Source organism: Gossypium arboreum, chromosome 8 (assembly GCF_025698485.1).
Source record: "Gossypium arboreum isolate Shixiya-1 chromosome 8, ASM2569848v2, whole genome shotgun sequence".
Lineage (NCBI taxonomy): Eukaryota > Viridiplantae > Streptophyta > Magnoliopsida > Malvales > Malvaceae > Gossypium > Gossypium arboreum.
The window spans coordinates 117,201,180-117,214,624 of NC_069077.1; the positions used below are offsets into that span (position 1 = coordinate 117,201,180).

At 39.7% G+C, this 13,445-nt stretch overlaps 1 long non-coding RNA gene across 4 annotated transcripts; it reads left to right on the forward strand.

The window, feature by feature from the left end:
* The first annotated feature begins 5,686 nt into the window (after positions 1–5,686).
* Positions 5,687–7,907, forward strand: LOC128296535 (uncharacterized). Of its 4 annotated transcripts, XR_008287158.1 has the most exons (3): positions 5,687–5,798; positions 6,692–6,733; positions 7,759–7,907. It is a non-coding gene; the product is annotated as an uncharacterized LOC128296535 (long non-coding RNA). The 4 variants fall into 4 exon arrangements; XR_008287156.1 differs by lacking the exon at positions 6,692–6,733 and having other exon boundaries at positions 5,748–5,798; XR_008287155.1 differs by lacking the exons at positions 5,687–5,798; positions 6,692–6,733 and adding an exon at positions 6,900–6,966.
* The last annotated feature ends 5,538 nt before the right edge of the window (positions 7,908–13,445 follow it).

Consider the following 13,445-nt stretch of genomic DNA (forward strand, 5'->3'; position numbering starts at 1 on the left):
GCCCATAAACCATGTCATGGCCGCCACTATGCCATCTTTGGGGAATTTGACATGCAAATCCTTAATTTTGCATGCATTTTCAACTAGTCATCACACATTTCCCCATCATACTTTCAAAGTTTACTACTAGGTCCTTTCTAGTGAAATTCACCTTTATAACACTAAATCGAACCATCAAAAATGTCACACATGAATACACACATATTATAGGCATCAAAATAAATTTTAAATTATTTTTACGCCTCGATTTTGTGGTCCCGAAACCACATTCCGACTAGGGTCAATTTTGGGCTGTCACAGGCATAACTCAAAATATGCATCAAAATCAAAAATTCAAGTATGGGTCGAATAGTATTCGAAGCAACGATCTCAAAAACGTAAAAATTATCAAAAATAGAAACCAAACAATCCTTGAATCAAGCTTGAGAAATGGCCGAATATACCAAGCTTTAGTTTCTTTTCTTTCTTTTTAGTTTCGGCCACAAGTATGAACAAAATGCATGGCTTTATTTTTTTATGTTATAATATTTCATATAAATAATTTATTATTTACATTTTTAACCTTAAAATTTTAATTATAAAACCATATAAAACATGCCTACAATCGTCCACTCGTATAGCCAATGGCCTAATTACAACATAAGTACTTCCATTTAAAAAGACAACAACAATTTAGCCCTTATACATTAAACTATCAAGTTTTCATTTTACATGATTAAGTCCTTTTATTAAATTAAGCACACAAGCAATCAATACGAAACTTTCATACATGCAAATCACATATAATAAACACGAAAAATAATATTTAAATGTTTTTTTGACTCGGATTCGTGGTCCCAAAACTACCGTTCCGATTAGTGTCTAAATCGGACTGTTACAACTCTCCCCCTTAGGTATTTTTGTCCCCAAAAATCTTACCATTGAATAGATTCGGATAACGTTCTTTCATTGAATCTTCTGGCTCCCACGTTGCTTCCTTAACTCCGTGTTTATGCCACAATACTTTAACCAACAGAATTTTCTTATTTCGTAATTCTTTAATCTTGCGAGCCAGAATACGAATCGGTTCTTCCTCGTACAACATATCGGGCTCAATCTCAACTTCGGTCAGATTAATCACGTGTGAAGGATCATATCGATATCTACGAAGCATCGAGACACGGAATACATTGTGGATCTTTTCTAGCTCAGGTGGCAACAGCAGTCTATACGTAACCGGCCCAATCCTCTCTATAATCTCATACGACCCAATAAATCTCAGACTCAATTTGCCTTTACGACTGAATCTGAGTATTTTCTTCCCCGATCTGAAAATCTATGTCTTTACTTTTCAAGTCTGCATACGATTTCTGACGATCTGATGTTGCTTTTAGACTTTCACGGATCACTTTTACTTTCTATTCGGTTTCTTTGATCAAATTGACCCTGTGTATCTTATTTTCTCTGAGCTCAGTCCAATATAACGGTGTACGACATTTACGACCATACAAAGCCTCGTAAGATGCCATTTTGATACTCGATTGAAAGTTATTATTATATGCAAATTCATTCAGAGGTAAATATCATTCCCACATACCTTCAAACTCGAGAATGCAACATCTCAACATATCTTCAAGTATCTGAATGATTCGTTCGGACTAACCATCTGTCTAAGGATGAAAACCAATGCTAAAATGTAGTTTTGTACCTAGTGCATCTTGCATTTCTTCCAAAACCGCGATGTAAACCTCAGATCTCTATCCAAAACACTAGAAATAGGCACACCGTGTAATCTCACAATCTGAGAAACATACAATTTAGCCAACTTATCAAGCGAGTAATCTGTATGAACTGGAACAAAGTGAGCTGATTTAGTCAATCTATCCACAATAACCCAGATTGTATCTTTCTTGCTTGGTGTCATCAGTAAACCGAATACAAAATCCATTGTGACTCTATCCTATTTCCATTCAGGTATCATTATCAGCTGAAGAAATCCAGAAGGTACCTGATGTTCGGCTTTTACTTGCTGACAGACTAAACATTTCGATACAAAGTCAGAAATGTCTCGTTTCATACCTTGCAACCAATAGTGTTGTTTCAGATCATTATACATCTTCGTACTATCCGGGTGAACAGATAGTCTACTATTATCAGCTTCGTTCAAAATCATTTGAATCAACTCTGTATTTCTCGAAACATATATTCAGTTTTTGAATCTCAAATAGTCATCAACATCAACTCAAAACTCTGAATCAGCATTTGAATCACATTGAACTCATTTTGCTAAAACTCATTATCGACCTTCTAAGCTTCGCAAATCTGCTGAATAAATAACAGTCTTGCTTTTAACTCAGCTATTATCACACCATCATCTAACATAACCATATGTGCATTCATTGCATGCAAAGCAAATAGGGATTGTCGACTTAGAGCATCAGTAACAGCATTATCCTTTCCCGGGTGATAGTCAATCACTAGCTTGTAATCTTTTAACAACTCTAACCATCAACGCTGTCTCAAATTCAGATCTTTCTGAGTCATCAAGTACTTCAGACTTTTATGATCGGAATAAACATGACATTTTTCACCGAACAAATAGTGACTCCAAATTTTCAATGCAAACACAATAGCTGCCAATTTTAGATCATGAGTCAGATAGTTCTTTTCATGTGGCTTTAACTGTCTCGAGGCATAAGTTATAACTTTTCCTTCTTGCATCAAAACACAACCCAAACCATTTAAAGATGCATCACTATAGATAACAAATTCTTTACCCGATTCTGGCTGAACTAGCACTAGAGCTTCGGTCAAAAGGGCTTTCAACTGATCAAAACTTTTCTGGCACTTTTCTGACCACTCAAACTTAACATCTTTCTGCAATAGCTTCGTCATTGGGGTTGCAATCATAGAAAATCTTTTCACAAACCGTCTATTGTAACTAGTAAGTCCCAGAAAACTGCGGACTTCAGAAACGTTTCTCAGAGGTTTCAAGTCAAGTATTGCTGAAATTTTGCTCGGATCAACCCGAATACCTAATGTTGAAACAACATGTCCCAGGAAGCTAACTTCGCGTAACCAGAACTCACATTTACTGTGACAGCCCTAAAGCGACCCTAGTCGGGAAGTGGTTTCGGGACCGCTAAACCGAGGCACCAAAATATTTGAATGTGATAATTATTGTCTAGAATATGTAAATATGAATGTGTGAAAGTTTCAAGCTTCGATTTAGTCGATTGCATGTGAATTCAGTTAGTAGGACTTATGTGAGAAAATTTAGAAATGTGCTAGGCAAATGCAAAGTGGCCTAATAATGCATGTTGTGAAAATGAGGGATTTGCATGTCAAATTTCCCTAAAAATAGCCTAGTGGCCGGCCATGACAAGGATGATGGGCAAGGAAACATGTCATAGACATGTTGGCCTAATGCATGATGTAAGGAAAAATAAAATAATGAAAGGGAGGAGTGATGAAAAAAAAAAAAAAAGAGAAATGGTCCCATGCATGCTCCCATTGCCGTGACAAGAGAAAGAAAAAAAGAAAAAAAAAGTGTTCATCCTCCTTAGCTTGGCCGAAACTCAAAGGAAGAAGGGGAGATAGCCATTCGGTCACCCTTAAGCTTGGAATAAGGTAAGTGATTTCATGTTAGTTCTTGAAATATTAGCATACTTTAAGCTAGTTACTAAGCTTCTTACTTAGCCCTTGTTACAATCTTGAATATGTGGTGACATTGGGTAACAGCCATGGAAGAAATTGAGGAAAATGGTTGTTGTCTTTGTGTTTTAATAAATAATTGTGGATGGGTGAAGTTTGAACTAGATAAAGGTTCATATAAGTTGTTTGGATGATAGAGAAAAGGAATGGGCTTGTGTATATGTGTGTATTAGCCGAAATTTTTTTAACTTGAAACAAAATGGTATTAGTCAATACAAGTAACCATACTTGTGGAATGTATTAAGTATACAATCGGCCTCAACTTAGACATGCATATTCGGCCACATGAATGGATGCATAGATTCAAAGTGGGGGAGAATTAGATATCATATTTGATGCTAATGCCGAATATGAAGATGTTGAACTTGAATAAATAATATTCGGCTAGCATGATAAGTATGAAATATTAAGTAGATGATATAATTGATGGGTGAAGTGGCTAATAAGGATTTTAAATGAAATCATGCCAAGGCCGAATGTATCATGAAGTAAATACAAATACTAAATGTGCCTATATGTGTATTCGGCCAAGGAAGTATAATATGAAGCTTTGATAGGTTTGAGTGATGAAAGACCGAATGAGCTATAGGTCATGTATGGATGAAATTTTATGCATACGTGTGTGTGTATGTATGACCAAGAACAATCGGCCTTATAATGGCGTTTTGGTTTAAAAGTCGATTGATAAATTATAATAAAATGAGTTGATATGAGATGCTGAATGTGATTAACAAGTAAACATTATTGGTAAAAATATTGAATACTTCTACTTGTGTTCGTTAAGCTCAAGAGCAAAGGGGGGCTAAATCCGATAAAGGGAAGGAAAAAGTGATCGAATAGCCGTAGAAGCCGTTCGACAACATCCAAGGTAAGTCTTCGATTAATGACCCTACTTGAATTATATTGAAATGATTTGTTATATTACGGCGAATAGCCGAATGTGCGTAGGGACTACGTTATAAAGTCAATTGAAATCATGCTCTTTGTGTGTGGCTATTGAGCCGAAATTGGAAAGGTTTGATAAATGTTTTGTGTTTGAGCCTTAGTAACGAAAATGAAATTTGGATGTGTAATGATTATTGATATATGTGTGCATGAGCATTTGAATGATAACCGGGCTAAGTCCCGAAGGCAATTTTGCTAGTGGTTATATCCGGGCTAAGACCCGAAGGCATTCGTGCGAGTTGTTATATCCGGGCTAAGACCCGAAGGCATTCGTGCGAGTTGTTATATCCGGGCTAAGACCCGAAGGCATTCGTGCGAGTTGCTATACCCGGGCTAAGACCCAAAGGCAATTGTGCTTGTGGTTATATCCGGTTAAATTCCGAAGAAACTTGGTTTGAAGGTGAGTGTTTTGTGCTGTAATAAATTCAATTAGTACGCTCGAAAAGCCCAAACGATAAGGTATGTTTGCATGTGCATCGGAAAAGTCGATTCGTTTGAAATAGTGATTGTTCAATCGACTAACGAACTTTCAGCTCTTAGATAGGTTGTGTAACGCCCCAATTTTTGGGAATTCTGTGAATGTTGGCATAGGTTTAATTATGTTTGTGGGCCTCTAGAAGGCCCAAGCTTAAGATAGAACCCGGTAATTTTAGTTAATTTTTGTTCCATAAGAAAAAGGGAGTGAAATTATGAAATAGGACTTATGTGAAAATGTTTGAAAATGCTATAGGCTAAATTGAGGTGGCCAAATAAATAGGAGTGCAAAATAGGAGGATTTGCATGACAAACCTCCCATTTTACATGAAGTGGCTAGCCATCATGTTGTTGTAGACAATATGAGTACTTGATATCCATAATTTATGGTACAAATTGATACAAATTGATAATGGGTTAGGTAAATATTCCATGATAATGGATTAGGTAAATATTCCATGATAATGGGTTAGGTAAATGTTTCATGATAATGGTTTAGGTAAATGTTTCATGGTAAGAAATTCATGTCTTTTGTATTAAAGAATTAAATGGATGAAATATGAAGTTTTATTAAAAGAAAAAGGGGTGAAAAGAACAAAGTTTTGTCCATCTTTGTTCATCATAGCCTAAAGTTAGAGAGGAGAAAGCTCTTGAGTATTCGGTCATTAGGAGGAGGAAAATTGAAGGTAAGTTCTTGGTACCTTGTTTCTATTTTGAGGCTCATGAGTTCTTCTTGATTCTACCTTAACTCTTGAAGTATATTTTGATTTTAGTTGTGTTAAAATGAAGGAAATAGTTGTTGTTTCATGTTCTTTTGATGAAAAATGGAAGATAGGTAAAGTTGAGCCAAACAAATGAGCATGCATGTGCCTTAGATGTTAAAGGAAAAATCAGCTAACACGTTGTGCTTTAAAATGATGAAATGGAGATTATACTTAAGTAAAATCATAGATATGTGATGATTGATTGGTGATATACATGTTTAAATAACATGCATGCAAGGTATGTGTGAAAGAGTGATTTGGTAATAAATCTGCTTGGGACAGCAGCAGTAACGTGACTTTGGAAAATCACCATAAATTGTGGGAGATGAATTAGAAGCTGAATAAATTATGTAATTAAAGCTTTTGAGTCTAGTTTCTAATGAAATAAACGAGATCATATTTTGAATTCTGTACAATGAGAAATTTTGATTCGTAATGAAGAGTGGTCAGATTAGTCAAACAGTGAAACATGGGAAACTTTAAGAAAAATCTGGTATTGATTGGCCATACCAAAAATTCTGAAAATTTTATGGATAAAAGATATATGAGTCTATTTTCAGGGAAAATTAACGTAACATGATTTGGAGTTTCGTAGCTTCAGTTATAAATGATTTAGTGACTGTTGCTCAGGAAGACAGCTTGCAGTGAAATTATGATTATGTGGTAAACATTGACAAAAATTTGTTAATGAGTTGCTTATTAATTTCTTATAAGCTCACTATGATCTGTAGGTGTGGTTGGCCGAATATTGTAAGGGGTTAATATGTAGTTTGTATTTGAATAGTTAGATTAACGTGTTAGTAATCCAATTGTAGGCGGTTCGTGTGTGGATCTCGTCAACATATCGTCGCAAACAGGTTGTGTAACTAACACCCTCTTTCTTAGTCTGGATCGGCAAAAGTCGAAAAGCCAAAATGCCGAAAACCGGTATTTTGTAGATTTGCGAGTGTGCGAATGCTTGTGAGGTAAATCGATTAATGTTTTTGGTAAGCTGAAAAATTCGGACTGTAAAGTGCATGATTTTTGTGCCCTCGATATTTTTGGGCTTAATGGGCCAAAATTGGAATGATGGGCCAACGGGCCCAATTCGGTAAGAACCCTCGGTACGTGATTCTGTAGTACGTGAAAGGTAGGAATATGCATGAAAAACCCTAAAATAGATAAATTACTGAAATACCTTTAAAAGTGAAAAATTTACAATTTCACCCCTAGGAGATAAATTACCGAAATACCGCTAGGGTTAAATTGACCTAAATGCATGTTTGACTGTTGTTATTTACTGCATGCCATGTTGTTATTATCTGATGCATGGGACTGGGATATTGACGGAGGAAGTACTGAAAGTGGCTTGTCCACGTACTGGAGGCTTTGCCTCAATTCTTCGATAATGAGCAAACAAGGTGCAGAATGTGGAGTGTTGAAATTTGGGTGGGTTGAGCTATTCCCCACATGGAGTGTATGGCTGGTACGGGTGGAGTGTAGTGGTTGGTGGGTTGAGTAGTCTCCCCAAATGGGCTTGCATATGTTATTGATGTTGCATGTATTTTGAAATGGGCCTATGGGCCATACTGTTATCTGAATAAGGGGCTAAGGCCCAGTTTATTGTAATCTGAAAAGGGCTCTGGCCCAGTACCACTGTTACCCAAATGGGCTTGCATATGTTTACTGATGTTGCATGTATTTTGAAATGGGCCTATGGGCCATACTGTTATCTGAATAAGGGGCTAAGGCCCAGTTTATTGTAATTTGAAAAGGGCTCGCCCAAGATATCCTTTGTTCTGAATGGGCTTAGGCCCAATGGGCTTGGTGACTTGGGCTTTGAATGGGTTTTCCTTACACACTGAGTTTCCCCAAACTCACCCTTTTATTTTCATCCACGCAGGAAATCCCCAACCATAGTGGGCTTGGAGCTGTGAGGGAATTCGGAGTGGCCACCCGTTCTGAAAGTTTGATTTTCTTCTGGTGAACTGGACATCCTTTTAATTACGTTTGAGGTTTTGGGCTTTTAAATGTAATAAGGCCGCTTATTTATTTTTGATGGTTTTAATATGTATTACTAAGATAGGTAATACTTATTTTAACTGTTGAAATTAGATAGCTTTAGGCGCGTTTTCAAAAACAACAGTTGATTTCAAAATAACACGACAACAAGCAAAGCTTCCGCAATGAAAGTATTTTCCAAAATTAATCACTTTTCCTAAAAATGACTTAATCGAATCGGTTTCCTAGAAATATCCATGACGTTAAGGTGTGGCAATGGCGGTATGCATGTCTAGGATTGGATCCGAAGGGAGGTTGGTACTTAAGCAGTCCGATGGACTCACCACCTCTTTTCCGGTTTCCTACCTGGTGCACAGCTTCCATTCACTTTAACCCTTAATGAATTAATCTTTTGAACATCAAGTACGAATTTCTAGACTTAGAATGGAAATTTGTTTTTTTACGTTTTTGATGTGGCATGCCGGATCCGGCCATAACTTCTGGGCCGGGTTTGGGGTGCTACATTTAGTGGTATTAGAGCCTAGGTTACAACAACTCGGCTGTGGATCGGGTCCAAAAAGGGTTTTCAAAACTTTATGCCAAAAAAAAAAAAAAAGGTATTTTTGGAAAAATCTGACTTTTGAAAATTTCCTATTTAAAGGAGATAATCTCCAAACTTGTTTTTTTTAAAACAAATGTTTGGAAAATGGATTTCAAAAAGTCTAAATCTTTTGAGTTTATCTCAAAACCGATGAGGTGGCACTTGAATCCCGGCACCAAGGTCGTAAGTACTATTCATTTTATATCTTGAATCGCATCAGTAGTTAGTACTAAACCTTAGAATAGTACTATAGATAATATAGCGTAAAGGCTACAAAACTGAGACTGTAGGGTAAACTAAGCCCTAGGAAACTGAGACAGTAGCTAAATTATGGTTACGCGAGAACAACCCTGAAACCTTATCTGTTCATAAGATATTCTATAATAAACAGTGGAAACAGTAAACTAACTGCATAAAATTTGTAATCAGATAAATCGATATGAGTACGAGAGCTACTCGGGGAAGAGGCCGTGGTCGAGGCCGTGGTCGAGGCCGTGGTCGAGGCCGAGGTAGTACTCAAGCAGGATCTTCGTCTTCTGAACACATACCCGCTGGAGTAGCACGACCACCACCTGTGGATGAGAATGGGCCGTATGATCGGGCCGCGGGGGATGGCGCTCTATCCCAGGCCATGTTAATAGTTTTGGAAAGAGTGGCTGAAGCTAATATCGGGCCCATGAATAGGGGGTCCATTTCTGAGCGACTCCGAACCAACGGAGCGGAAGTTTTTAGGGGTGTATCTGGAGTAGCCCCAAATGTGGCTGAGTACTGGCTGGAAGCCACAGAGCGGATTATGGATGACTTGGACTGCTCAGTAGAGCAAAAGTTAAAAGGAGCAGTATCCTTACTACGGGATGAGGCGTATCAGTGGTGGATCACTGTGAGAGAGGGTACCCCAGTTGAGAGGGTAACCTGGGAGTTATTTAAGCAATCCTTCAAGGGAAGTATGTCGAGCTAGCTATGTGGATGCTTGTGAAGGAAGGAATTCTGAACCGACCTGTGGTGGTAAGGCCGTTCTTGAATATGAGGCGAGTTTCTACGATTGAGCCGGTATGCTAATGGTATTGTCTCTACGAATCTGGCGCAGATGTTCGCTTTGAGGATGGCCTCAGGGATGAGCTAAGGGTGCTCATAGCTCCGCAAAGAGAGCGCGATTTTGCTGCACTGATAGAAAAGGCTAAGATAGCCGAAGAGGTGAAGCAAGCTGAACGAGGGAACCGTGATAGGGATCGAAATCGATTCAGGAGAGATGCTGGACCAACTGGTGCTGCAAACCGGAATGTTAAGAGAGCTAGGATGGAAGAACCAATTCGAGCGGTTCCGGTGAATACTGTTAGACCACAAGCTTGTGGAGATTGTGGTAGAATGCATCTGGGGGAATGTTGGAAACGTTCTGGGGCTTGTCTTCATTGTGGATCAAAGGAACATAAGATCGTGGATTGTCCTAAGAGGCCACTCGAGCTCAAGTGGTTGAACAAAGGTCATGCAACCCATGCAAACAGCATGCGAGGTGGACCGTCGCCGTTGAGAGGTCATGGCCGAGGTCGCGTGGCAATGGCTATGGACGTGGGGCACTGGCAAGGGTACTATTAACACCGAGGCTCGTCACCGACTTTGGTATATGCTTTGCTCGTCGTAGTGAGGAGGGTGACCTTTTGACGTCATAATCGTACGTTTTTATTTTTAGCATGCCGATATCTTGTCTTGGTGGATGTTGGATCTACTCATTCCTATGTTGCATGTGCCATATCTGGGTCGTTAGTGCGCACTCGAGGAGATTGTGAGTGGGGTACTGTACTAAGTCCTTTGGGTCACTTTCGGTTAGGGTAGACAAACTGTATAGGGATGTACCCTTAGAAACTCAAGGTAAGATTTTCCCTGGAGATCTGATGGAGTTACCGTTCGGAGAGTTTGATCTCATTTTGGGAATGGACTGGCTTGTTAAGCATAACGCGACTCTGGATTGTGCCGCTAAACGAATGGTGTTAAGGACCACAAAGGATGAGGAGGTTATGGTGATAGGTGAGCGAAGGGATTATTTGTCCAATGTGGTGTCGGCATTAAGAGCCGAAAAGTGGATTCGGAAAGGTTGTGAGGTCTATTTGGCAATTGTAAGTCAATCAGAAGAGGAGGGACTGACAGTGGATAAGGTTAGGACCGTAAAGGAGTTCCAAGATGTTTTTCCGGAGGAGCTTCCAGGATTACCTCCAAACCGAGAAGTTGAGTTTGGAATAGATTTGTTGCCTGGAACGGCGCCTGTGTCCATCGCACCGTATAGAATGGCACCGAAGGAGTTAGTGGAGTTAAAGGCTCAAATTCAAGAGTTGTTGGATAGGGGCTTCATTAGGCCAAGCGTATCTCCATGGGGAGCACCGGTGCTATTTGTGAAGAAAAAGGACGGGACAATGCGCATGTGCATCGATTACCGCCAGTTGAACAAATTGACGATAAAGAACAAATACCCTCTGCCAAGGATTGATGATTTATTTGACCAACTTAGAGGAGCTTCGGTATTTTCCAAGATTGACCTTCGATCTGGATACCATCAGTTAAGGGTAAAGGAAGTGGATATTCATAAGACAAAGATTCGTGACTCGATATGGTCATTACGAGTTTCTGGTTATGCCGTTTGGGTTGACGAACGCACCTGCCGCTTTCATGGATCTAATGAATCGAGTGTTCCAACCTTACTTGGACCGATTCGTGGTAGTTTTCATCGATGATATTCTGGTATACTCGAAAACCGAGGAGAAACATGAGGAGCATCTACGTATTGTGCTGCAAGTGCTGAGAGAGAAGGAACTGTATGTAAAGTTTAGTAAGTGTGAATTCTTGTTGCGAGAAGTGGCTTTTCTAGGTCATGTGGTTTCTGCTGAAGGAATTAGAGTGGATCCTCGAAAAATTGAGGCGATTCGGGATGGAAGCCACCAAAATCGATGTCGTAAATTCGGAGTTTTCGGGTTTGGCGAGGCTATTACCAAGGTTTGTAGAAGGATTTTCTCGATTCTTTGCACCATTGACTAAATGTTAAGGAAAGGGGTAGCATTTGTGCGGACCGAGAGTCAAGAAAAGCTTTTGACCATTTGAAAAAGGTATTGATGAAGCACCAGTGTTGATTCAACCGAGTCTGGAAGGACTTCACTGTGTACAATGATCGTCACATGTGGGGTTAGGATGTGTCTTGATGCAAGAGGGTAAGGTGGTCGCTATGCTTCCCGACGACTTAAGTCTCATGAAGTGAACCACCCTACGCATGACTTAGAGCTAGCAGCGGTGATCTTCGCGTTGAAAATCTGGAGACATTATTTATATGGAGAAAAGTGTATCATATACACAGACCATAAGAGCCTAAAGTATCTGTTAACTCAGAAGGAGTTAAACCTTAGGCAACGAAGATGGGTAGAGTTGCTTAAGGATTACGATTGCTCGATTGAGTACCACCTGTAAGGCTAACGTGGTGGTGCGCGTTGAGTCGAAGGGTTGTTTCTGATTTGAGAGCCTTGTTTGCACGTTTGAGTCTGTTTGATGATGGAAGTCTGTTAGCAGAATTGCAAGTGAGGCCTATTTGGACTGAACAAATTAAAGAAAAACAGTTGAAGGATAACTCGTTGATTCTTGGTTTGACAAGTTGAGAAGGGTGAGAATAAGGATTTTGGGTGAATATGAAGGAGTTTTATGCTTCCGAGGAAGAATTTGTGTTCCAAAGGACTCGACTTGAGGCAGTCAATATTGAAGGAAGCTCATGGAGGACTTTGTGCCATGCATCCTGGAGGAATAAGTTGTATCACGACTTGCGAGAACTGCATCTTGGTGGCACAGGCTTAAACGAAGTAATGTGAGTTCGTGGGGAAATGTCTAACATGCCCGCAAGTGAAAGCTGAACATCAATTTCATACGGATTATCGCAACCGTGAAAATTCCATTGTGGAAGTGGAGAGAGTCACTATGGACTTTGTGAGTGGGCTACCTTTGACACCCACCAAGAAAGATTCGTGTGGGTAGTGGTGGATAGGTTAACAAAATCGCCCATTTCATACCGGTTCAGACTGATTACTCCCGCAAAAGTTGGCTAGGTTGTATGTGGCGTAGATAGTACGACTACATGGAGTGCCGTTGTCGATTATTTCCCACCGAGACCCTAGGTTTACATCTCGCTTCGGAAGAAGTTGCAGGAGGCATTGGGTACACGTTTGGATTTCAAGATCGCTTTCACCCACGCATGATGGACAATCGGAGAGGGTTATTCAGATTTTGGAGGATATGTTAAGGGGTTGTATCATCGATTTTCGTAGGAGTTGGGAGGACTACTTGCCATTGGCTGAGTTTGCATACAATAACAGCTACCAAGCAAGTATTCAGATGGCTCCATATAAGGCACTTTATGGGCGGAGATGTCGTACGCCTATGTGTTGGACAGAATTGGGTGAACGACAAGTGCTTGGACTGGAGTTGGTGGTAGATATTGAAAGTAAGGTTAAGTTGATAAGAGATCGATTAAAAGAGGCATCTGATAGATAGAAGTCGTATGCGGACCTAAAGCGCAAAGAGATAGAGTTCGCGGTTGGGGACATGGTTTTCTTAAAGGTTTCACCTTGGAAGAAGATCTTGAGATTCGGCAAGAAAGGCAAATTGAGTCCGCGGTTTATAGGGCCTTATCGAGTTCTTAAGCGAGTAGGGCCAGTAGCGTATCAGTTAGAGTTACCACCAGAGTTAGACAGAATCCATGACGTTTTTCATGTGTCTATGTTAAGACGATATCGATCGGATCCCTCACATGTTGTGCCAGTGGAGGAGATTGAAGTAAGGACTGATTTGACCTTTGAGGAAGAACCCATACAAATTTTAGATCGAGAGGTTAAAGTTCTAAGAAGGAAGTCGGTTCCGTTGGTAAAAGTACTGTGGCGTAATCATGGGAGGGAAGAAGCTACTTGGGAATCAGAAGAGACTATGCGTCAACAATACCCTCAACTATTTGGATCAGGTAAATT